Source organism: Schistocerca gregaria, chromosome 1 (assembly GCF_023897955.1).
Source record: "Schistocerca gregaria isolate iqSchGreg1 chromosome 1, iqSchGreg1.2, whole genome shotgun sequence".
Taxonomy (NCBI): Eukaryota; Metazoa; Arthropoda; class Insecta; order Orthoptera; family Acrididae; genus Schistocerca; species Schistocerca gregaria.
Genome location: NC_064920.1, coordinates 405,719,291 through 405,745,472, shown reverse-complemented (window position 1 = coordinate 405,745,472; position 26,182 = coordinate 405,719,291). Strand labels below are relative to the sequence as shown.

At 40.9% G+C, this 26,182-nt stretch overlaps 1 pseudogene; it reads right to left on the bottom strand.

Moving 5' to 3' along the window:
• Positions 1–4,514: 4,514 nt before the first annotated feature.
• On the bottom strand, positions 4,515–4,689 carry LOC126286210 (U2 spliceosomal RNA; annotated as a pseudogene).
• Positions 4,690–26,182: the final 21,493 nt, after the last annotated feature.

The window sequence follows — 26,182 nt, the reverse complement described above, 5'->3', positions numbered from 1 at the left end:
TCATGTCTGGAGAAATGCTGAAGTCGAACGATGTCGTTATCGTGAAGGACATCATTCACAAGATGTGCACGATGGGGCCACGAGTTGTCGTCCTTGAAGACGAATGCCTCTCCAAGATGCTGCCGATATGGTTGCACTATCGGTCGGAGGATGGCATTCACGTATCGTACAGTCGTTACGGCGCATTCCATGATCACCAGCGGCTTACGTCGGCCCCACATAATTCCACCCCAAAGCAGCAGGAAACCTCAATCTTGCTGTACTCGCTGGACCGTGAGTCTAAGGCGTTCAGCCTGACTGGCTTGCCTCCAGACACGTCTCCGAATACTATCTAGTTGAAGGCATATACGACACTCATCGGTGAAGAGATCGTGATGCTAATCTTGAGCGGATCCATTGGACGTGTTTTTGGGCGAAAGTGTACTGCGCTGCATGGGGTCGTGGTTGCAAAGATGGACCTCGTCTTGGACGTCGGGAGGGAAGTTGCGCATCCTGCAACCTACTGCGCACAGTTTGAGTCGTAACACGTCGTCCTGTGGCTGCACGATAAGCATTATTCAACGTGGTGTAGTTGCTGTCAGGGTTCCTCCGAGCCATAATTCGTAGTTAGCAGTCATCCGCTGCAGTAGTAGCCCTTGGGAGGCCTGGGCGAGTAATGTTATCCAAACTTCCTGTCTCTCTGTATCTCCTCCGTCTCCGAACAACATCCCTCAGTTCACTACGAGACGCCTGTACACTTCCCTTGTTGAGAGCTCTTCCTGGCACAAAATAGCAATACGGACGCGATCGAACCACGTTATTGGCCGTCTATGCAAGGTTGAACTACAGGCAGCACGATCTGTGTACCTTCTTCCTGGTGGAATGACTGGAACTGATCGGCTGTTGGACCCCCTCCGTCTAATAGGCGCTCCTAATGCATGGTTGTTTACATCTTTGCGCAGGTTTAGTGACATCTCTAAACACTCAAAGGGACTGTGTCTGTGATACGTCTCTCTTCAGCAGTTCTGGGAACTGTAGTGATGCAAAACTTTATTGATCTGTGCATATGATATATAATATGTTGTTGTTGTGGTCTTCAGACCTGAGACTGGTTTGATCATCTTCCAAAACCTTCACCTGCCGTTTTTTAGTCATCATGGCAACAAGGAATATCCCACAGATTACTCCGTGATTGGACATTGCATACCTCAAAGTCACCAATTGAAGGAAAAGAGACTTATCAGTCGTGAAATGTGGATACGCACTGTCCCAAATGCGAAAATTCGCTTACTGAATAGCTCATCCAAATGAAAGTGGGCTCCTTGCTAAACCAAACCATGCTGGTGCTTACTTATTTCCATCACGCCCTATGTCCAACCAAGTACTTTGAACATCTTAACACAAACCATTCAAAAGTTATGATGATTTTATTTCAAATAATTCAGTAAATGTCACTCTGTATCTACATTCTCAATCTAGTATACAGTACTCGCAGAGTAGTGGAGAGATGGTTTAGTGATGATACAGAAATTGCGAAGCATGCCACCGTGTCATTAGATGGCGTTGAAAATACGGACAACTAATAAAATTGCAAAAATTCCTCAAATTATGTGCAATGGTGCTCTTACAGTACATTTTCCCGTGTGTTGCCCATTCCATCTGTCCACTGGTAAGCTGTTGAATACTGCATACTGATTGGCTCACACCACTTATTTGAGATGGAGAGAATCTTGGTGAGAACAAGACCTTCCAGGGACGGAGAGTACTGAAACAGTGATCATGTACATGGCTGCAATATGAGTTATCAATGCTCTTGGTCTCTTTGAAACGAAACACCGAAACATCTGGTATCTTGTCACTGTGGAACATGAGTTTAAATGTAGAGGTCGTCATCTTCAGATAGCTGTTTGGAGATGTAACACAATGCTGTAAACTCTTCCTGTTTTCTTATGTTGTGATGTCTTCCACATTTTTATCAATAAGAAACACGACATCTGTCTTTTATTTCAACCATGCTGTGTGTTGTGGGAGCAGCTTAACTTACACCAAGCGATGTCTAACTTTATGTGAGAGGCGATGGATCGAAATGTGCTAATGCTGGTTCAGCACTTGACACAGACCTGAAAGTCACGGTGTAGAAACGAAATTTATGTCAGTGTACAAAGCCGTACTCATTCACTGCTTGAATGTGTTACAGCAGAGAAGTGATATATCAGACTGCTTATGAAAGAATAACACCGTAGCCATGTGGGATATGCGGCTTCTACAGTGTGGGTGACAGAACTTTACACGGGACTGTGCAAGCGACTTCAATCACTGTCCACTTGCTCCAATAGACCAATAAGTATATATTAAATATGTCAAGTGTCAACCCACAAATAGAATTTGTTCTCGATGTATCGGAAGAGAAAGGCATGGTAATATCCTATCGAGTTCTCTACCACATGACATGAAGTTTTTATGGTTTGCAGTTTTAGTCCACTGGGTGCTATAGAAATATCGATGATTGATAGAGAGAGACTGCACTGTCTACGAAACTCTGACACCATTACACTGTCATATTTCCAGAGTAGCAATCTTAGAAATATGATAAAGGAGATCAGGATATGTAGAGGGTGATATCGATAGGCCGTCATTTGATATTGATGAATTATAGGTGCTATGCTTCTGAATTTCTTTGTGCGCTCTACCTATACTCAGCTTGGTAGCGTTTTTCCTTCTGTTAGCATGCTATTTTTCTCATTGCGATAGCCCTCTACCTAATCGGCGATGGGTGGAGGATTAGCTTTCTATCAAATGGAACAGTGCTGTCATAACGTGATGGGATATCAAGAGAATCAATAGAGTCTGTAATTTGACAGGCAACATTTTTTACTCATGGAAATCTTGTGGATTCAAATGCTGTATATCGAAGACTGAAAGATTCATGAGAATACGGCAGGTAAGTGAACTCTGGTGAAAGGGGAATTAAGAGGTGAGCGCTATGCCACATCTCTAACTGTTGTGGGCAGACATATTACAACCTCTCACATTCATATTGCAAAGTGACTACAATGAGAAAATTTGGTGCTAATAAGAAGGTTTCTACAAAAAGACAATCAGCAGCAGAAGCTTCATGTTTTGTTCTCTCGACAAATAAGAGGCAATATCCCTCTGTGATTTTTGTGTGCCTATGAAAGGATGGAGTGACATCTTAACAGGGAGATTAAATTTATATTTTCCTCTATAAATTTACTTCACAAATCATCGTACCGTATGTGGTGCAGGGTACCCTGTACAGCTACTAATCATTTTCTACTCCACTCACAAATAGAACGAGAGAGGGAAAGATGGTCTAGATGCCTCTGTATGAGCGCTGGGTCTCATATCTAAGCTTCATGGTCCTTATGCGAAATGTATGTTGGTGGTGGTAGAATCCTTCTGCAGTCAACGTCAAATGTTGGTTCTCAGTAGTATTCCTTGAAAAGAACACCCCATTGCCTCCCAGGATGCCCATTTAAGTTCTTGAAGAATCCACCAATTAATTTGGTGGATGGCCATATTCTTACGGATACCTAAGTCTGCAGGCTCAACAAGTTTAGGATGTGGCGGTCAATAGACAGGTATTTTGTTGCTGCTCACTGCATCAGCCTTTGTGGGTTATTTCGAATACACTTCTCGTAACATTTTGGTTTGAAGTAGGGATGAGGGGAAGCATATTGTTCAATATCCTGGTGTCTACCCGTGCGACATTTAAACGCCCAGTCCTTCTGAAGAGGATAGGACAACTTTTGCGAGTCTGGAGTCTTTAACAGCCGTCTGGCACAGCAAGTACTGGGTTATTGGGCAAGAGCAGTAAAGCTCTAATATGTGGGCAGTGATCCACAATCTGCTGACGGTGGTGGCAACTGTTCAGAAGTGGCAGAGGTGTCATGGGAGTGGAGAAGAGGGTGAAGCGTCCTACTGCCACAATAAATCGATAGGTCTCAGCAGGATTAGTTTGGGAACAGTATACCAGAATTCCAAGTGACCTGCTTCCACCAGCATGACAAGGCAATCAACAGACAGAACGCAATTAGCGCTGGGTTTCTTCAGTTATTTCACGACAGTTATCACACTTTTTAGTATTGGACGAAGTGACTACCTAGTTTGTGGGAAGCCCCTATATAAGTTATGGAAGCGTTTGTAATGGTTACCTAGTAAGTGTAATCGAGTTGCAGGAAAAATTACTCATCATGCAAACGGACACTCATGATCAGGTTCATTAATTAGCCTACGAATCTGACATCAATGACGTGCCATCACGGTGGATGGAAGCGAGAGGGAGATTACCACGGACATGATTCAAGAGTTGATATGGTAATCAGGCCTTTTCCGTTATGACAAGATCTCTTAACGAAATTTGAATATTCCATCTACACGAGTTTACCATCATAATAAAATCAGCTATCTTACCGAATTTATAAAGTGATACATAGTGAGGATCTGATACTTACTACTTCTCTGTGCTGCTACCTTGAGAGACTTCACGTGTGACGAGGCATTTGTTTACTTAAAAGGGTTCGAAAGAGAGGAAGCATCCTGTGACAGAAGAAGAGCATGTTCTTAGCGCTTCGCTGTGGGCCAAAAATGAATTTAATATTCTAGTCCTGTGATACAGGACATAGCAAATATTAAGTTGATAAGAAAAGATATATTTTTACCTGATGAGAAAGTACTTAGAGGAAATATACCCTATGCCACAGTCTTGACAAGGATTTTCACAACAAATGATGCTACCTTAGTGACGTGAAAATTTCTTATTGGGACAATTTCTCCCGTCTTCGAAAATAACTCGTATAAACTGGAAGAATCTACATTTCATGCGAGAAATTCAAGGTGTACTGACAAAACAACGTCCTCACTTTTGATTGAGTAAAGTGGATTTTTTAAACTGAGGGGTCTATGTCAGAGGTGCAACAGCAGTTAGTCGAAGGCGCACTGCATTGTGCCACAGCCAGCGGAAGGCGTGGACACGAGAGGTTGGGTGACCGGAAGTCGCACTTAAGAACTGTCGCGAGTGGCAACTTCTCCTCAAGTAACAATACAAGCAGTAGATAGTACTGGACTATTGTGGAAGTTACTGATCCGTTTCTTTTCTTTTTTCATGAGACTCCATGTTCGAGTAAGATAATAAGCACAACATTCGTAAAAAATACTGTACTATATATTTCCCAAGTTGCTGTTGGCTAGGATGCAACTTACCACTCGTGAACAGGAATAAGTGTGTTTCATTCCCAAATGATGTTGCCAAATGAGTCCTGCATATAGGGGTAGGGATTTAAAGCCACACTACTATCTGAGAGTTGGAAGCCCTCTTTCTGTCGAGTGTGACGACTTCCTGGGATGCTCTCAGGGTTCGAATCTCCAGTCCTAGCTGTTAGCTGCTGCCGCTTAGTAATTGCCTTCGACTTCTGTCGCCGCCCCCCAACCGTCGCTGCAGTCTGCCATTTCCCACACTTGTCTCCATCCAAACTGATGCCGCCAGTGACCACTTGCCGCATCCATCTACTTGCCTTTGTCACTACCACTGCTGCTGCTCATCATTTATCGTCATCATATCGTCTTGGACACTGTAGCAACCATCATCCAACGTCTCAGCGACATTTTGTCACTGGTATGTATCGACCCCTTTAACTCACTCCTCAACCCATAATTGCCACCCCAACCACCACCATCATTTACACCACCTCCTGCCCTGCTACCATCATCACCACTTGGAGCACTCCCTCTGGCCCACTACCATATGTCCATTTCCCCCAGCTTCCTCTCCATCAACAGTCACATGTACCGTTTACTCTTCCCTCCCCATGGTAACTTCTCCATCCCACATTTTCGTTTCCCTATCTTCCCCTCCTATCCTTTCCCATACCCACCACTGCCCCTGTGAGAACTGCATGGATTAGCTCCCACCATGGCGCTGTCGCTACACCAGCTGCCTCAACATCGTCCACCACCAGCTGTACTCCCTCAGTCCAATGCAAGGGCCTGCCCAGCGGCTTATTCCAGCCTCTCCAGTTCTTCAACCTCCACCACACCTCCATAGTCACCAAAAAAACCAGAAGCATCACAACACAGACACCACAGCCACAACCAAGAAACTTCAAACCAGCCCATACCCCACTGACCAAATGGATACTTCTCCTTCTCCCACACCATCTCCCCCAGCTGTCCACACCTTCATACTATCCTGCGCTACCTTCAATTCCTAAACTGTCGCCATTGAATTTCGAAAGTATCTCCTCCATCTCCTTATCACCTGACTCGTCACCTGCAAAGACTCTGTCCTCATCGAATCAACCAATCCCACATTCTAAATAGACCTTCTCCTAAAACTCCCCTACATCACTTTTAGTCCTCGTGCTTTCGTCACCCCCTTCTACATCAACTCCCCTTACAAACAACTCCAGCCCCCCACACTTTCAACCCATCTCACTGCTGTGATTACAAAACTTGTCACCAAAATCACGGCAGATGAGGGGGCCACCAAACTCAACTCTCTGAAAATCTGAACTGTCTGCAGTATCTTCAGTTACTCTGGATCTACTTTCCTCAAGTGGATATTTACAAGGCATGCTCCCATCATCGATCACCTTCTCACATAGGACACTCATCTACAACTGCTGTCACAAAGTCAAACCTCCAAATCCCCATCCCTCCCCAATCCTTCAGATACCAAAAATGCGTCCTCTCTAATGATTACCTTACTGTAGATTGTAAGAATCCTCCCACCTGCTCCCACTGTAAGCAGTCTCACTTTCTTAAGCAATATCCCAAACTATGTTCCCTACCCACCTGCATCACCTATAACGATGCATGCCCTACGTAGTCTGCCAAGTGCAAGGCTAAACCCCACCTTTCAAGTTTGTATTAAATGTGCCTGTCTGTCCTATTGACCATCCTATCTACATGAACAACTCCTTCTGCCCAACCCTCCCCCCCCCCGCCCCGCCTCTGCTGAGGACATCATCTATTTCCTTACTATTGTACTCCAAAATATTCACACCTTCTAATGCCCACAGCCTTCAGCAAATCTCTCTTGCCACCTGCTCAGTATTCCACTTCAACAACCAAGCCACTTTGTATTCACCTATCTCAACACCCTCATACAAACCTCTCCATCCCTAACCTATGCAACCAGCTACCTACCCTCCCATCATGGCATGACTGCACTGCAGCATCCTGGTTATCCACATCTGTTTGCTCCCCACCAACAAGCCCCTTTTTATGCATACCCTTTCCCAAGGCAACATTGATACTTTCATCCTCAATGAAACATTCCTACAACCACACTGCACTACCTATGCCTCTCCCTATCTCCTCCACAGCACTGATCATCCCCTCCCTCTGGCCTGAGGTGGAGTAGCAGTTGGTCATCACAGGAGTATCCCTGTTCAGCCACAACCTTTACTCAGTTCTCCCACTGAACATTTTATCCTCAGCCTCTTTTTCAAAACTGCAACCATTGTCTGGGCTGCTATCTACATCCAAACTATAAACCCATCCCCTGCAATTTCCTCACCCACATTGATATTATCTTTTACACCTGTATTATTTCCGATGACCTCATCGTTCACACTCAGTCCCCCATAAAGCTCCGTGGCTGGCATCAGTTTATGAATTGCCTTGAAGGTGATGCTGCCCTCTTCCACAGCACTTCCATCCTGAAAGGAACATCATCACCTATGTCATCCTAGCATCTCCCAACCTCCTTGGACATCTCACTGCAGAAGTAATTGACCCAGTTCGAAGTGACCACCTACCTGTCCTCCTCACTATCTTCTACACCCTATCCCACCACCACAGATCCCATTCCAATGTTCAAGACTAGTCTGTGGCTATTCCTGTGCCAACTAGAAAGCCTACCAGGAATCCATATATACCCAGATAGGAAGCCACCAACTAACCTTCCTGCAACTCAATGATGTCTCACACACACACAGCCTTTGTGCAGCAGACCTTGTTAGATGCTGTCTTCACCCATATCTCCAATAAGGTCATGTATCCTCACCACCCCTCTCTCCTACTACAGGTTGTACTGCTTCTCCATGTATAAATTATTTCTACACTCCTTCCTATGGACTCGAGACCAAGACACACAGAAAGAGCCACACATTAGAAATTCACTCAATGCCAAGAAACGCTGGGACTGGCAACAGACATGCACCATCCGAAATGCTATAGTACCTGTTAACTCCTCCAAGTACTATAAAATATTTCACTGACTTACAGACAGCCATCCCATCCCTCACTACCTGATCCTACACAACAATATTAGCTTACCTGATGACCTTAGCAAAGCCAATAACCTTTGCATCCTATCTTTCTGATATCTTCTCCATCCTTAAAAATTCTCACTTTGACTTCTCCCAATTCCCTACAGTTCATGTATGCACAAATAGCACCATTTCACCTCTGGCCCCAGGTTCCAGTTGTTGAAGAGCACATCAGATACAGATTTAAACACCTCAATCACAGCACAGGACATTAAACAAGTGCTTCACATCCCCATATTACCTCAAAGAACGCTCTTTCTCCTTCTTCATCGCCCTTTCCATCCTGTATACCGCTATTCTCTGCACCATCGACTATCCCAACCTGTTGAAAACCTCCTAATTCTTACTTTTCCTCAAACTAAACAAGCTCCCCAACAAATGCCTCACTTATACCTCCTTGTACTACCCCACATACCTCACCTCAGTGTTTAGTGATGTCTTTGAACTCATCCTCTCTCAACACATCCGCTACCATTTGCACCAACACCATCTGCTTCCTAATTCCCAATGTGGCTTCCATCCCCCTTTCTCTGCTGATGACCAACTCCTTCTACATTCGAGAAGTCTGAAAGATTCCTCCAAATCCTTCACAATCATTTTACCTCCTGGTGTAACCAATGGCTCCTCAAGATTAACCCCTCCAAAACCCAGGCAATAGTTACAGCATGCACCACCTTCCCCCTCCATCTCCATGACTTGTACCCCACCATTTAAAACCATCCTATCCAGCTCCCTAACACACTAAAACACCTTGAACTATCCTTCAGCTGGCAATCGTTGTGGAAATCTTACTTAATAACCATCTGACACAAAGCCCACAATAGACTAAAATTACTAAAACTACAAACAGTTCGAACATGGGGACTTCACTTTTCACTATCCTTCATTCACACAAATCTGTGATCCACTCCATACTTTGCTATGCCAGTGTTACCTGGATATCTGCTACACCAAACTTCTATAAGTCCTCCAGATCCCTGAACATGATGTTTTCTGCCTTGCCTTCTGCATCTGCTTACCTAAGCCCACAAGTATCCCTTACCAACTCATCACTTTCCTGCCTCTCCTCACTCACATAGAACACCTCTAGATAATCCACACCACCTGCAAAATCGAGTCCAACAATCCTATTGTGTCTCCTCTCCAATTCTAGGGTGCTGCCTTGCCTCTGCCTACACATCATATCAGTGCTCCCCTTGTGCACCCTACACATTCTGTCCCAAGGAAATTTTAACCATCTGCCTCTCCCAGATCATAAACTCCATCCCAAACTACACCTTCTTACCAACTCTGAATCGACCCCACCCTCTTCACCCACCCTGGGGCTTCCACCTCCTCCTTTCACCCCTGCAACACCTCCTACTGTTCCCTTTCCCAGTCTCTCCCCACTCCCGTTTCCTTTCAAATTCACAGATCACAGTACCAGCTACCCCTATCTCCCTGTTCCCCAACAGTCATCCATAGCTCCTTGTCCTTGCCACCTCCTACTAGTTCTCAGTTCACATCCCCATCACTCTCCTCTCTCACTCTGTAACTACTTTTCCTTTCGCCTACCGCACCAGGGCAGGTCCTTTTGAGTCTTAGTGCAAGTGTGCATTGCTCTATTTTAATGATCAGTATACCTTCTGTGTTGTTCCAGTGTTTTTTCTAGTATGTGTAGTGTTCTGCATGTGTTTTTTTTTTTAACTGTGCTGTCAGAACATATTGTTATAACTGCCTTTAAACTATTCAGTCAGGGGTAAGGGGTGCTGAAATCACAATAAAGAAAAAAATAGCCGCAGTGGGTCACTATTCTAATGCTATTATCCATCCTTATGTTCCTCCCAGTAGCTATTCACTTGTGGATCGGAAGGAGGGCTATTGGCTATTGGCTGGAATGGTTGAAGCAACTCTCTAGTGCTAGACAAATGGTGAAAACATCCTCTCCACATACAGTAGTATTGGAAACTAGCCAGAGCTACTGTCTAGTGCTCAGCCAATGGCAACTACCCCCACCCAGTTGTTTAAATAAAAAGTATTCTGCACTGTGCACAAAACAAAGATTTATGTCCATCCTATCCAGCAGCTCAGCACAGACTGAGGTTGCCTCACAAGTGCAGGAGGAGATGCGAAGTGGAGGAGAGAGGGAGAGTGGTAGAGGAGGAGAGGGGAGTGGGGAGGGTCAATGGCCAACAGTGCCTTCTGGTGGTGGTGTTGTTAACTAGATCTGTTGGCCCCAAACCTCAGGATGAACACACAAAATTTCATATTCTTGCCAATAAATTCGATTTTCCTGGAATTTATACGGATGGTGGGTGGGGGGCAGATAGGGAGGGGTAGCTGGAAGGGGCAGGTGAGGGTTTGGGATTTCCCAGAGGAGTGGTGCAGGTTCCTGGTGGGGAAAACCAATGATATCATCAGGGGCTTGGAGTAATTAATTTATCAATTAAATTAATTTACGTAATTAATTTGCTATCAAAAGTGTCTTTGTTCTCGCTTTATCCCACTACTCTGAAGTTGTGTGAATGGCAGGGTCATGTATTGTACACCTGCCCAATCAGAATCTTCAGAAGGTTAATCTGATGTACAGCAGCATTCGGAATGCATTATCTGAAGCTTCTTACGAGGGGTAGGTACAGGAACACCAGGACCATGTGATATCATAGTTTTTATGTTTTCATTGGCAACATAGCGTTTCTAATATTTTATACTTTAATACTAACATTTTAAAAAACTGTACGTGATCAGACAAAAACAATAGTGTTCTCGATTCAGGCGAACAAAGTCGATGCAAAACAAGTGTCATAATCGAGAAGAATCAATGTTGACCTGTGTAATCTGCCCTGCAAACCTGTGGCCACAAACAACTAACAAGCGATATGAAGCAGTTTTAACGGCTTTGACAAGAAACTGGTCAACTTCCGTGAGAGGTTTACTTTGGGTCCTCAGCATAGAACAAGACTTGAACTGGTAGTTTCTCATATCGGTAGGAACACCACTGGTAGTTTGTCTAGCTCACAACAAATCTCGAGAAAGGAAAAACAGTTATGACCTACGGTTACAAGGTGCTGAAAAAGTCTGGATAAAAAGTCAGTAGTAATAAAGCATAAGGACTTCTCTCCAGGGCTTAGCTCGAGTTTGTACTTGCTTAGTACTGCAAAAGCATTCTGCTGTAACAAGCGCGCTCAACCTTTTCTACTTAACCGCCGCAAGTCATGTGGCAACATCTCTATTACAATGAACGGCCGATAATAGTCGTACCCAATGTTCCGTTGGTACCAAACGTATTTTTCCATTAAGATTTTAATAAACGCACCACGTGACACACTTTCCGAGTGCGGGTTACAGACCGCCGCGTCGCTGTCTCGAGGCTCGTGGCGAAAGACGCTGCAGAACCACATTGGGCAACGAAATACCGACATCAATCCGTAATGGCTCGTGGAAAGAACTCTAGCGCAAAAAGCAGAGCCCTCGTTCTAAGCCGTCCTTGCCGAGCAAGCCTACTTTACTTTAAAAAGGTTCACGTTCATTGCCAGAATTATCTCTGAATCTCCATTAAACACGAATACTTTTTTCTCCCATCATCCCAGTATTGATGTAAAGTTTAGCCACAGACTCTACTTTTGACGATCAACAGCATGGCTTATTAAGACCAATAGCGATTTTAATTCTATACGACAATTGTTGTTGTAAGTCTCCCAAGAACAGCCATATTGCAAAATTTTGTAAATTTGGTCATAACAGGGGTTCACGTATGTATGTATTGTTATAAGCTGTGTTGCGGAAGCAACGAAAAATGGATGCCAGATTTAAATATCGCAAAATTCCAAGACTGGCAGTCTTATTCAACCTCTACAGACTTCAATGCGAGATACTTTTAAACAGTTTCCACAAAAAATTTCTGGTTCGATATCTATCAGGGAAGTCAAAGAGCTTCTGGTCGTACGTGAAGTACACCAGCAGCAAGACACAATCAGTGCCTTCACTGCACGCTAGTAATGGTAATGTTATCGATAATAGCGCCAGAAAAGCACGCGGTTTTGCAAAATTCCTTCATCCTAGAAGACGAACTAAATATTCCAGAATTCGAATCAAGAACAGCTTTCAACGTGAGATATTCTCGGTGTAGCGAAGAAAATTCATTCATTTAACAAAAGCAAGTCTTTCGGTCCAGGCTGTGTACCAATCAGATTTTTTCCAGAGTGAGTCGATGTATTAACTCCTTAATTAACAATCATACAGTCGCTCGCTCGACGAAATGTCTATACCTAAAGACTGGAAAGTTGCATAGGTTACACCAATATTCAAGAAAGGAAATAGGAGTAATTCGCTGAATTACCGACCTATATCAATGACGTCCATTTACAGCAGGTTTTTGAAACATTTATTGTATTCGAACATTACCTCGAAGGTAAAGGTCGATTGACACATAGTCTACCCGGATGCAGAAAATATCGTTCTGTGAAACTCAGCTAGCTGTTTATTCGCACGAAGTAATGAGTGTTATAGATAGGGAATCTCAAATTGATTCCATGTTCCTGATTCCCAGAAGCTTCTGACACCGTTCATCACAAGGGCCTCCCTAAGGAGTATTACCTCAGTTTTGCGACTGGATTCGTAATTCCCTATTAGTAAGGTCACTGTTCATTGTACCTGACGGAAAGCCATCGAGTAAAACAGAAGTGATATCTGGCGATCCCCAAAGGAAGTGTTACAGGCCCGCTGCAGCTCCTAAGCTTTATAAACGATTTAGAAGAACATCTGAGCAGCCATCTTTAATTGCAAATCATGCTGTCATTTACCGTCTAGTAAAGTAATAAGAAGACCAAAACCAGCTCCAAAATGATTTAGGCAAGATATCAACATGGTTCTAGAAAATAATGAAAAGTGTAAGGTCATCCACATCAGTATTACATATTAAATCACAAATCTAAAAGCTGTCAACTCAACTAGCTATCTAGGAATTACAATTACGAATAACTTAAATTGGAACGATCACATACAGGGTGACAATGATTGTACTATATGAAAAATAAACGTAAATTAGTTACAAACAACGGCGTGTACATACTTCATACAACATGTAAATGTCACTACCAATATTCGGATTTAGGTTATGACATGTTCGGTATGCCTACCATCATTGGTAATGATGTGGCACAGACGAATAGCGAAATTCTGCATAACCTGCTGAAGTGTCGGCACATCGATGCTGTCGATGCCCTTCCGAATGGCTGTTTCCAGCTCAGCAATGGTTTTTGTGTTATTGCTGTACAGCTTGTCTTCAATATAGACCCACAACAAGGAGTCACACGTGTTCAGAACCGGAAGCCCATGCCAGTGGCCTCTGGGTACCCCAGAGCCAGAATACAGTCCCCAAAGTGCTCCTCCAGGACATCAAACACTCTCCTGCTTCAATGGAGTCGAGCTCCGTCTTGCATGAACCACATCTTGTCCAAAGCAGTGTCATCTTCCAAAATGTTCACGTACCGTTCGGTAGTCATCATGCCATCAAGGAATATCGCATAGATTATTCCGTGAGTGGATACTGCACACCACACAGTCTTCCGTTGAGAGTGAAGAGACTTCTCGATCCCAAGAAGCGGATCCTCAGTCCCGCAAATACGCCAATTTCACTTATTGACGTACCCGTCCAAATGAAAGTGGCCTTTGTCGCTAAACCAAACCATGCGTGGGCATACTAATTCCCATCACGGCCCTCGGCCAGCCGTGCAGTATGAACTTCCTAAAGCAAACCGTTCACACGTTATGACGATTTTATTTCATACAGGTCAATAACTGTCAGCCTGCGAGTGATTTAGTGGGCAAGGCGTGTTGTTGGCAGAAAATTGACAAGATGCAACAGGCCTACGCTTGTCCGTCCTCTTCTGGAGTACTTCTGCGCGGTATTGGATCCTGACGAAAGACATTGACAAAGTTCAGAGAAGGGCAGCTTGTTTTCTATTATCGCAGAATAGGTGAAAGATTGTCACGGATATGACACGCGAATTGGGGTGGCAATCATTAAAACAAAGGCGTTTCTCGCTGCGGCGAAATATTTTCACGAAGTTTCAATCACCAACGTTTCACTCCAACTAGGAGAATACTTTTTGACGCTCACCTACATAAGTAAAAAATGATCATCGTAATAAAATAAGAGAAATTAGAGCTCGCACGGAAAGATTTAAGTATTCGTTTTTCCCATGCACTGTCAGAGAGTGGAACGATAGACAAATAGCCTGAAGGTGGTTCGATGAACCTCTGACAGACCACTAAGTATGAACTGTAGAGTGTTCACGTAGATATAGATGCGCCCCACTGTCGCAATGACGCCTCTGGTTTGATTACATTTTGCAGTTCTCCATCACGCACTGACGTAAGCTTTGCTCCTCCCATTTTGTTTAGTTAAATGAAGATTTTCGAGAGAGACTCAAGTCTTTAGAATAACAAAAATGGTGAAGAAAAATTAGTATTTCAAAAATTTAATAGAATGACTACGTTAAATAATATTAATAATTTAATGTGTAACATCTGCGGAACTGCAGCGATTGCTTTATATTTATCGTAAAAAATCACAGGCGCGCTCTTTTCTGTTGTGAGAACTTTCGATCACTGGTCGTCAGTAAACAGCTGTTAAAAATGAAAAAGGTCATAAGATACAAATAGCAGCAAAATACAAAAAAGTGAAGTGCTGAGCGTAGGTCTACTGAGGAATTAGCAGGAGTTTGGCAGTTAAATAAACGCTAAGCGGCGCCCCTTTGTCACACCTGGAATGTAATTTAATTTTGTAAGAGAAACATTATATGGGACAAACAGGTTGGAATTTTAATACAAAATTCAAAGGACGTACCTCAAGGACAGCATGTCTTAATTTCACTTTGGCTTTATCCTCCAACAATAACAAACGTTCTGTGGGGAGAAATTTAGTAAAATATACAAATTTTACTTGTGGCTACAAAATGTGTACTACTGAAAAGATTCGAAGAACATACCTAACGGACAGCATGTGCTAAATGTACTTCCTGCTTATACCTCGTAAGTGAACAATCCGTGAGAAATATTGGAGGAAATTTTGAGATTTTAAGTACAGCTCCAAAAAGTGTATTACTAAAAACGCTAGAAGAAATAGAAATCAACAGTCATGATAAGCTTAGTGACTCAATGTGCTAAATGACTAAATCCTCTTCAAGAGAATACGTTTTTATGGTTTATTTTTCTAATTTACTTTCAGGTGAACGTTTTCAGCTTTTGGTAGCTAGCACAATTTGGGCAAGACCTTTTGCTGCCCTTTCTCGACATAGAAAAGGCATTTGATAGCGTCTATAAATGAAAAGTCTGGGAAGCACTAGGAAGGAAAATAGGTTAAAAACCGACAACAAGAGGGGGGGGGGGGGGAAGGAAATGTACTGTGGAAGTCTGTGTACTGCGTACGTGAAAGAGGGGAATTTAAAGACACTTCAAGACTTGACAGTCATCAGTTGCTATTACTTCGGTGGCCATTCACTGCTGCCTCAAAAATTCAAAAATAAGATGTACTGACGATATTTTACACTTTCTATGTATTTTGCCAGTATTATGCCGTTATTTTACGGCTTATGAGTCTTTTTTTGTTATGTTTTACGTTAACTTATGTATTTTATGAAATTATACACTATAAACTGCAGTAAAAATAATTTTGAAAATAAACGATTAAGAATTTGAAGTTCAATGTTAAATTTAGAATCTTAGAATTTTAATGACTGTTAGAGGATATTTGGCTGTGGTATACGTAGACCAGCAGACACATATCCTCTAGCACACTTTAAAATCCTAAGCTAAACACTGAGCTCTGATTCCTAAATTTGCACCTCATTTGCTATACGTGATTATCAACAGCAAGTATTTCTCTGATCTAGTTTATTTCTTACTTTCAGACAAATCACTTCACAAAACATTTGACCTTTTGTTCAGAAAGCATGAGATTTTATATGTTCACTGCCCTGATTATTTTCAAGCACTTTTTTTTTACTTTATTTGCCAATTTCCCAACTTCATTTGACTTCGAAAATTCGGGCGAAAATAGACCTTTCGCTGGTCAGTTTGATACCCTATTTGTCCATTCCCCCCTCTCGGTTTAGGTATGAAAATTCCTACAAAATTATTTAATTTCTAGAGAATATTTTTTTCACTCTGTTCAAGCATTTTACCGAAAAAAACTTTAAACTGTAACTTAATGCATTGGTAATTGGAAATTACTTTTGGATCAGATATAGTATGGTGTTTCCAGGAAAACGAAGCACTATAAAGGTAATTTTAGCAAATATACTCACTAGTCTACGTGATAATACATTTCTATTGGAATCATATACTTTGCCCTGGTAAAATGGAGACAAGCTGTACGGACTCGAGAGTTTGTGCTGGTGCTGTTGGCCGTTAGTTACCTCATATAAACAGTACACACATAGCAGCATGCGCCACGTGATTACGGATGAACGAGAATTACAAAGGTAAGTTTTTGTTGATTTCATCACTACTATGGAGCTTTGCAAATCCTCCAGTGGTCTTTAATGCCAGGCTACATGACCTCGCGGCTCCTTGTTTATGTCGTTTTGGGCTCGGTGTGACAGGTCGCAACTGCATCTCGCCACTTTCGAGTGTTTAACTCACTCGCTGCAGCCTGACAGCTCCCTTAAAGACGGTACCTCCCCTGTCTAAGAATCCTTAATCTTACAAGATGACGATTTCATTTTTACGTTACACTGATTTAATTAAATCCCTTGGCAAGAAGTAGTCACAATACAACACTTAAACGTATTATTCTCAGAGACTGTTTAGCTTATCCATACAACAAATGCAAATACAAACAACATTTACCTTTATAATAATAACAGAAACTAATTTTCACATAAAGTAAGAAAGAAAAATAAAATCACAGGCACTCGTTTGTGTGTGTGTGTGTGTTTGTGTTTGTGTATTTGTAGCACTGTATTGTATGTATTACACACTGTCCACAGTCACATACATAAAAGCATGAAGCTTATGATACAACAATACATCTCGAGAAGTAAAGAAGGCCCGATGAATAAAATCAGAGAAAATTTCTCCAATTTAAGCCTCTAAAATCTTAAGTACCTTCCTAGTCAGCATTAGAGTACAAAAGTAACATTTTATTTACTCCTATTGCTAGAGTTAACCTTTTATCATGTAAAGTTACCTGCAATACTTACGTCAAAATCTTTCTTACCATCAGCCGCTGTCAGAGGGATTCAAGATACTTCAGTCCGGAACCGCTCTGCTGCTACGGTCACAGGTTCGAATCCTGCCTCGGGCTTGGACGTGTGTGATGTCCTTAGGTTAGTTATGTTTAAGTCGTTCTAAGTTTAGGGCACTGATGACCTCAGATGTTAAGTCCCGTAGTGATTAGAGCCATCTGAACCATTAATAAAAATCTCTCTTACCACAGCCACCAATGCTTCTGATCTTTTTGTAATATGTACGTAGGGTACTATGAAAGTCAATTCTTTCACTATTTGCACACGTAATTTCATACATACACCACTCATAAATGTAGCTACAGTTCTTTTTTGGGCTAGCATGACCGGAAACGCTGGGTGATTTCAATAACGTTTGGATTCTGTGGAAGCCTGAATTGCCAGCTGTACATGAAGGGAGGTTAGATATTAACAGCTGGCCATTCTTAGTGATGTGTGACGCACTCAGGAGTGCACAGTGTATTTGTAGAACACAATTTGTTCTCTACTGGAGACGACCATACAAGTTTGAGTGCGTCATTATGCTGGAGATGACAATACTCCCAGCTGTTTATAAAATCTACTTATAAACGGCTGTTTACTTTTCCTCGCAGGAACAGGTCCCTGCGTGCTTTTGTCGCGTGGAGAGAAAGCAAACACAGAGACGGTGCTCTCAGGCCCCGCAGGAAACAGTTACCTCAAGGATCCTCCTGGAGACGCCGCCCGTGACGGGATGCCCACACAGGAGCGGAAGCACAAGCGGCGGCTGGTCGAAACTGCACACATTCTAAGTGACACAGGGAACACAAACATCCTGTTAATATCTAAATGTCGGAATGGGTCATATGATGGCAGAAAACACCTACTGTCGGTTATTGTAAAACAAGGTCATTTACTCATTTAGCGCCTGCCGCTATGATCGAGCGATTCTAGGCTCTTCAGTCCGGAACCACGCAGTTGCTACGATCGCAGGTTCGAATCATGTCTCGGGCATGGATGTGTGTGATGTCCTTAGGCTAGTTAGGTTTAAGTAGTTCTAAGTCTAGGGGACTGATGACCTCAGATGTTAAGTCCCATAGTGCTTAGATCCATTTGAACCATTTTTTACACCTTTAGCCGTCTATATTTCTTATATCTATGCGTGGTGTCTGGTATTCCGCACTGCAGGAGCTCCCAGGTTCGAATCTCGATCCGGCACACATTTTCACTCGTCGCCAGTGAGTCTGCATAAAATCCCGATGTAGCTGACATCAGTAGTTCTTTCCCTTCGCTTTTCTTTCCATTCTCCGCTCTCCACCATCAATTTACATTATGTCTATATTTCTGGTTGTAAGTCACGCTATCCTCTGCCTCACCCCACATAAGGGTTACTTGTAATTTTTTTTTCTGATTGAAATGAATATTTTTATAGTGTACTGTGTATGTCTTCCAGTACCTCTATTTAGACTTACTCCATAATTTACAGTTCGCTATATCACCTAGTCAAACGCCTGCCTACCAGTAGACTTCCCACTTCTTTATAATGATGGTTATGGCTTCTTCCATATGATAAATTAACACATTCTACTTTGTGTGAATTCGTTACTGTGCGTTACAATAACTGCACAGTCTATTTCATTACAATGTTTTTGTTAACTAGATGGCACCATATCAATTTGTGATTGATAGATTGTGTTGTCTTGTTTTATTGGTTTATGTTAGTATGTGATGCATGGTGATACAGGTAGTAAATGTGCGATTGACCTCCAACAAATGTTTTTACATTTTCCTGTTGTATGACAATACATGAATACATATTTTACCTTCAAATTGTACTCATTTTCTCTCTATATAAAAGGCAATGTCCTGACTGACTGTCTGAACATAGCCCAGCCCAAACTGCTAAGGACAGAAACTTGAAATACGGTGAAGGTATGGATTTTATACTCTAGGCATCGTTTAAGAAGAGATTTTTCGTAATCTCAACCCTAATGGGGTGAAAAATGGGACGAAGGGTATTTTTTGGAAAAACGTCGCTCTTAAGGCTATTTTGAAGCTAGACCCAAGAAGAATGGTTTTCGATTTATCGGTCAGAAATTAAAAAATACATGTTTCAGCAGTTTTGGAAATTTAATCTACAGTATAAAATGTCCCATTTGAAAAATTAATTCATTACTGTGCTTAAACTGGCACACAATACTTTTAGCGAAACGCAATCTGACTTTCAAAAATCCGTACAAAAGAATGGCCCTGACTAACATTAACCTATACGTTTCACAAATCACTTACCTCACAAAAATCTTGGTTACTCGAACTACTGCAATACAGCGAGCGCAACTACTGCCAGCTAAATAAAAGATTCAAACTACTGAAGGCACTAACTACTGATAGGCATAGTTAGCAAATGAAAGTATTTAATAGAGAACAAACAATGTATTTACCTTAATAGTCATCAAAAGTGATAGTATATATAGCAGTTCATGACATCCAGTCTTACAAATTTCAAAACTCCGCCATTTCTTTCCCCACATCCAACACTGCTGGCGGCTCACCTCCAACTGCACAATGCTACGCACTGCTCACATCCAGGTGCCCAATACTACAATGGCGAGTATTACAACAATGCCAACCAGCCACAGACTGCACACAGCACAGCCAGTGATTTTCATACAGAGCACTACGTGGCGGCGGCATTACCAATATAAGAACCTAAACAGCCTATTTACAAAGCCCTCATGCTCCCCACAAAAAATTTTACAAATTGTTTTGGGTAGTGGCCAATACAGATTTGAAAAAAAAAATTCATAATTACAATAACAAAGAAACCAAATGCACACACTTATTGATACAATGTTGGTCAAAAACTTAAATTTTCTCACAGTCCATAAAGACAGTCCTGATCATTCATCACAGTAAAATTGCAGTTTTTTTTCCTCAAAGTCTGAGCAGTAAAAGAAAATGCACACAGAAGTAGTAGATTTCCATGCAGTCTTGAAGAAGTAGTGTTGTCCTTCCAATGGAAAGACAGTGCTGACTCTTGACATGCAGACAGGTAATGAGCCACAACAGAGCAAACCTACAGCAGAGTCAGTCGAAGTTTTGAAGAATATTAGTAGGTAGGTCATCACAGAGCAGACCACTATAGTCTTGTTAGAGATTATGGTATTGGTGGGCCACCAGAGGTGCAGACCCACTGCAGTCCTTGTAGAAATAATGGTGTTAGTGAGTCATCAAAGGTGCAGACCCACTGTAGTCCTTGTAGAGATGGCTATCAGCCATCTGTTGTGACAGCGCATGTGCACAATCATCATCAAAGAGTCATGTACTATATAGCAAGTCCATAAACCACCACTTGTGCACTCACAAAGTTTTTTTAACTGTCCTTTGAACCAGCAATGATGTTATCCAGTCCCATACTGAATTATTAACACACATGCAAACACTATCAGTCCCTACTTCTCACATATTGTCCATATACTATGACCAACAGAAATGTGTGCAGTGAAATGTAACTTACAAGCTGCTTAATTTGATGAACTGGTGTCAATTACAATGTGATAACACAAGAATACAGTAACAAAAGTACAAAATACATCATTAAAGAACATAACAATACAGATAACATTTGTAGTAGTACAAGCTTTACAAAAGAATAGAAATAAACAGATACAACAGTGTTATACTAATTATGACATAAGTAAATACATAAAATAATGAGAATAGTTTTCAAAACATTAATTTCACACATAAGCATCAAAACAAAACTAACATTAATAATGTCCAAACATCTTTACAAAGTGAATAACATATTATTAATGCAAATTATATTTGAGGATAACAGTATTCCTCATCATAGGGAATGTACCTTAGTACTAGAAAAATTCTACAACATAAATCATATTAGCTAAACACATAAATACAGGAAGAACACAAATATACAAGAGTACACAAACACATAGCAGAATAACAGAAAGGGAAAGGACAGGGTTTGTTTTACTGCAGTATCTTGCAAACAAAACTTTCTTTACTTCTTGGAGATCTCCCTTCATTCTTCATAATTTCAAAAAGTGCTATCTATACCTGCTTTCTGTACTTTTTTCATAAAACTTCTCAATGGATTTCTTCCAATTCATCGCAACCCATTCTCTTATATAGTCTACCCCTCTTAAGCTAACTTAAATCTACTGAGCTCAGATGCTAAACTAAGGGATGAAGCAATGCAGCAGCACAAAACAATTAATACAAACAATAATGAAAAAATGCAAATTGGCAAAGCAATCAGCATAAATTAGCAAATCAACTGCAATATTACAACTAATATAAGGCAATGCTCAGCAAACAATAAAAATAAATCATTAGTAAAACTGGCTTAACAGAATAATACAAAGTCAAATTCACTAACACTATGCCTGGCAAACAGCAGCAGCAAATGCAATAACTTGTACCTAAACATGACATAGCTCAAGCAGAAATAATATTACATAAAAATGGCCATGTTTAATACCTATGTCACATCTTAACACTAGAGCGATGCATCACTTTGACTTACTCTATCAGACAAGTTACCAAACCATAAAAAATCATTTATGCAATTCCTGTGAAGCTTTGTGTTCTCCTTCGTTTCCTTTAAGTAGATCTTAAAGTTATATTTACTGGGTCTGTAAGCATAAAATATCTATATTAGTACATCTATAAAATTTTATTTTAACCAATGTTGCAGTGCAGCTAGAAACTAGATATTAAACAAAATAAGCAAATATGTACAAAGGAAGGCATGAAACATCATTCATTAGCCATATAGCATTTCATAAGGTAGTAAAAAAATCTCTCAACTAGAAAGACAGTAGTCACAATCAGGTGCATAGACATAAAATATTCCTCATAACTTCATTAGGCATTTAAGTAAATATCATAAATTAAGAGGTCCACAGTGTAATCATATGTTTTCAAGTTTGAGCGTGTCGTATTTGTGATGCTTTCTACAAAGAAATGTCAATAGCGAGGATAATGGCCTCTTTTTTTCTCCACCTAATGGCGTTCTTTTGTCAGACAACTATCTCTCAGCTGGGCGCCCAAAACGCATTACGTCAAGGTCACTTACCTTTCTTACTGAAATATTTACGACAGCAGTTTCCGCTACAGTGACAGTCTCATATAAAATTTCACAGGTCAAGAGTTTGCGTTACACATCTGTAGAAACAAAATCCTATTGATATACCATTGTCCGAAAAATTTTCGTCGGCATTGTGATACATTCACGCATTTACACACATTCCATAACTCTATAGAGTACGATTCTTGGTTTCCATCATCCTTTTTCACAAGTCAGAGTCCCTAACCACTACTCATTATTCCTTACCTTATTACACATATACATATTCATCAACACGTCTTCAATAATTTATCATAATAAATACATAGCATAATTAGATTCCCCATATAGCATCATCTCATTGATCATAAACATACCTCAACAGCATAATACACATCGTCGTCGTAATAATAACATCATAACAGTTCAGTCACATCTCAGAATTGTCGCAGCTTCTTTCAGTAATTTCAAGACCTTCAATAAAGCCATCTGCCTCAAACGTACTTCAAAAATCATGATCCCATACCAAATACGTCATTCAAAGCTCTCATAGTATTACAATGGTTCCAAAAAATATGAACTGTTCACAAAGTACAGACGAAATACAATTTTATAAGTGTGAAGTTATCCAACTGTGTAATTGCGTAAGCATCTGTCACTGACGTAGTAAAAAAAAAATGTTTGTTTCTCTGTTAAATAATCAGGTAGCTGTGTAATTCTGTGTTGGAGAAATATGGTACCGATGTGTAAAGTTGTATAAGCAAATACCATATTAGCTAGGGCTCCTTGTGCTTGCCACACACATGGTACACATGGTACACAAAGTAAAAAATCCCCTGAGGATTAATCTAATAATACCCTCAGGTGTTACAGATTACAGCAATGGAATGAAATGTATCAAGGAAAACCTTTTTATCATTGTACTTCAAATATCCTTAAAAATAAATGTTTTAAGTACAAAATTAATCACTCAAATACGTGTACTGTAGCGCTAAATTGTGCGTCTTGTTGTAAGATATTCTCTGTGTAAGTGTCGTAGTTATCGTCCTCCGAAAGCTAAGTTCCGCAGAAGTCAATGTACTTACCTTATGATAAACAAAAGTGAAATGCTATGCGTATAGATATCGTACCTATTACGTACCTTATGGTGATCAAGAAAGTACTATAATGTAACGTATTGTTGTGCTACAGAAAAGGCTGTCTCATTGTAGCTATACCACAAAAGTTACTACTAAAACATGTTTTACTTTCCAGAATAATTCAGAAAAAGTGTGCAGATATAAAACAGAAACACCGCAAAAGCAACATTGTAAATTGTCACTCATTATTAGCGTCGTGATAAAATCGTGTAACTGTCACATAAACTAACCACTGTGTCATCTGGTATGTCACAGAAAGTACTTTAAATCCAGAAAGTATTTTCAAGTGAACCAAAATGTTGCATTAACATCTCATTAGCAGTACTGGCAAATGTTCTAAGTATGTGAGCCTTATAGTCGCTACGTAATCGTGCAACTAACAAGCAAGAATGTACACACACAATAACACTGTGTCGTCTGTTCACAATAACAATGCATTCGTAATTTCTGTTTAAATAAGTTCTCTTGGTTCTTGACTGGATAATTAACTTCAAACATTGTTGCATGTCAACAGATACTAGGTCTGACAAAGCATACTAGTAACGTAAAGTGAAAAATTATATACCAAAGATTAAGTTAAAAAAAAAAACAGATTGTCTCTCAACAAACGGTTTACCATGAGAAATGTGGTGCAATCATTTAGTCTTCCTAGTACGCAGAGTTTCAGTTTCATCGCAATTATTATGTGGTATAGGTCGGTAAGGAATACTGGAATTTTTCTCAAGGTTAGCTTATGTTATTTTTCTCAATCCCAGCCGCCGCACGTGGCTGCCTGCGGTGCGAGTCGTTGTCTGTCTCTTTGTTGGCGCATGTCGTTATTAGGATTAGGAGACCTAACTCCTACAAATTCACCTTGTCGAGAGGGCCCTGCACTGTTTGAATCCCGCCAGTTCTGATGAAATTCAGGTCTGTCGTTACGATTATATCGTCTGTCGTCATGTCGGTAGTTCCTGTAGTTTCATTCTTGTCTGTTAAGTGATGGAGAATTTCTCCCTGAATTATCACTGCACGGTGGACCGTTGCGTCTGACGTTATTCTGTCTCCCGTGATAATAATAGTTCTGGTTGCCATATTGTCTGTTTCTATGATTGTCTCTGTCATATTCATTACTACGGAAGTGCAATCTTTCTCTGTAACTCTTACTATTCTGCCTACGGTTGTAATATGGGTGGTGTCTGTTTTGGTCACGATTTCTGTTGTGAGAATAGCCTTGTCGTGTCCAGTTATTATTTCTTTCATCGCAGAATTGTAACGGATGTGACCTGTAATTGTTGTGTTCCTGTTTTCGCGTTCCGCAATTGTCAGTGTCACTCTCCAATTCTTGTAACAGTCCCTGAAAAGCTTCAATGTCGTCTTTTTAACGTCCTGCTAAAATAATATGTCGTAAATGTTCAGACAATTTGATTAAGCAAATTCAGATGAGTTCTGAGGGGCTGTATGGGTTTGACAGGTACTGATTCTTGTGCAACATGTCTTCCAAATATTTCATAAGACTGGATAATTCAGATTGTTCGAAATGTTTCATCATTATGATGCTATATTTTACTCGGTCATGTGTAGCTTGAGACCAATATGCTGACAGGAAGGCATGATAAAATTCTACTTCACTGTGACAATCATGAATGAACGACCGCACTCTTTCAGCTGGTTCGTTCTCTAAGTAGCCACACATGAATTCTAATCTGTGCTCTAATGACCAGTTGGGAGGAAAACAATGAGAGAATTGGTGGAGCCACGGTTGTGGATGAATGTCGTTGCCAGAATTCTTAAATGTTTTGAATTTACATGTAGTAATGAACAGCTAATAGTCCAAATTATCGTGTCGGTGAGTAGCATATCGGTCATTGTTACGTCGTGTCGGCGGTTCCAACTCAAAATTCGGTGCACCTTGCCAATTTCTTTCATAATTTCCGAAATGCCCTGTGTTATTATTTTGTGGCTTTTCCGTTTTTCTAAGTTCCTCTTCCCGTGTTGGAGCGCGAGTGTTCTCTGACATATGTTATTTTTGTATTACTTGTGCCAACTGATCATGTACTTCCCGGATTTCTCTTTGGTGTTGCGTATTAATTTGATTCTGATTTTGTTTGAATTTCTTAATTTGTTCATACTCTTCTGTGACAGTGATGCCCACAGGTCTTGTGTCATTCATATCATCATCTACCTTTGCAGATAAGTTAGTGAACTGATCCGAAAGTTCGGCTACTTCCTCCGATAGTGTACTTATTTCCTCAGTGTGTTTTTCTGAACCTAGTTTCAGAGTATCCATTTGTGTTGACATCGTATCTAATGTGTCCTTTAAGTTTTCCTAAGTTTTTGCAAGTCGCGTAACCGAATCGGTAGATGCAACTGAATCAATTTTAGCTTGCAAGGTCTCATGATTTTCATGAACAATAGTTTGCAGTTCTTTTATGATTGCTTCGTGATTCTGTAATGTATTTTCATGCCGCAAAAAAATAGGTTGTAAATGCTCACAAATTTCTGTTTTTACGT